Genomic DNA, 1,491 nt, shown 5'->3' with positions numbered 1-1,491 from the left:
ACGTCGTGAGGAGCCACCAACGTGTCAGACATGTGGGACACAGCTGTCGATACGACATATTTTAACTGAGTGTGTTTTATATGCGGGTTTGAGGGAAGATTTCCGTTTCCCACCAGACCTACCCTCTCTTTTAACTAATAATGAGGCGAGTGTCGCTAGAGTTTTACGTTTTTGTGTGATGTCTGGCCTTCTTCCCAAAATATTGGGATTGAAGTCTTAATGTGCTGTCCAGTGGTTTGGTCACCCATTATTTTTAAGTGGTCACTCAGCCACCGTTACTTCCTTTTCCCTGTTTGTACTGCTCTTTTATTTTTAGTTTTATCTCCCTGTTTTGATGTGCTGTGTCCAATCTTGCAATTTGAACAATACCACTTCTCTCACGATTCGGCTCTGAATTGAACTTTTGGGAACGGGCGCTGATAACCTCGCTGTTGTGCGCCCTAAAACACTAATCATCATCATCATCATCATCAGGAGCCCCTTGTTCTCGAGCCAACTCTTACACTCATAACATTACAGCATACTCTATCCTTTAACCTACTGTGTGTGTCAACAATCACGTGCATTTATGTTCTGATAAATAATAAATGTCATTGTAATATTTAATCCGCATATCATTTCGTAGATATAGGCAAAATCCCATTTTCTGTTGTTTATTATGATAAAGTTTTCTTTTTTGAGTAGATTACTATTTTTATTAAATCATTGTGAGTGTGCACTCCTTATTTTACCGACAAGCAGGGTCCACCATCATTTCCTTCCGTTACCGTTGTGCGCATAATTAATTAGCTGGTAGATAAGGAGGGGGTCGAGTGCACGTCTTGTTCTCCTGCCAGATTCGTCTGAATTAAAGAGGTACAAACTCTTCTCCACCCCGGCTTCTCGCATCGTTACAGACGTCATTTTGAAGGCTACTTATAGCCCCACCGATTATCTAAACTGTAGCTGCTACTACAGTGGCTGAAGCCGGAATATTCCACGCTGTACCACAACAAACTGCAACGGCCTTGCCGCAGTGGATACACCGGTTCCCGTCAGATCACCGAAGTTAAGCGCTGTCGGGCGTGGCCGGCACTTGGATGGGTGACCATCCGGGCCGCCATGCACTGTAGCCATTTTTCGGGGTGCACTCAGCCTTGAGATGTCAATTGAGGAGCTACTCGACCGAACAGTAGCGGCTCCGGTCAAAGAAAACCATCGTAACGACTGGGAGAGTAGTGTGCTGACCACACGCCCTCCTACCCGCATCCTCATCTGAGGGTGACACGGCGGTCGGATGATCCCGATGAGCCACTTGTGGCCTGATGTCCTAGAAAGGAATGTGTTGCATTACTTGTGAAAAGGCCCTTGTAATATGCTTATCGGCAATTTGACCAGTGCTGCGACTGTCATTGCGTCCGCTCGTCTGAGAACGTGCACGCTGTACCTCCAGAACTGAATATTTAGAATGAGCCGGAGACGGTGTCGGATCCCAGTATGGGGCTGAGCCGT

General features: G+C 46.2%; 1 pseudogene; it reads left to right on the top strand.

Moving 5' to 3' along the window:
* The first annotated feature begins 997 nt into the window (after window positions 1-997).
* Window positions 998-1,115, top strand: LOC124614344 (annotated as a pseudogene).
* Window positions 1,116-1,491: the final 376 nt, after the last annotated feature.

Source organism: Schistocerca americana, chromosome 4 (assembly GCF_021461395.2).
Source record: "Schistocerca americana isolate TAMUIC-IGC-003095 chromosome 4, iqSchAmer2.1, whole genome shotgun sequence".
NCBI lineage: Eukaryota > Metazoa > Arthropoda > Insecta > Orthoptera > Acrididae > Schistocerca > Schistocerca americana.
This window is presented reverse-complemented; position numbering and strand designations above follow the sequence as displayed.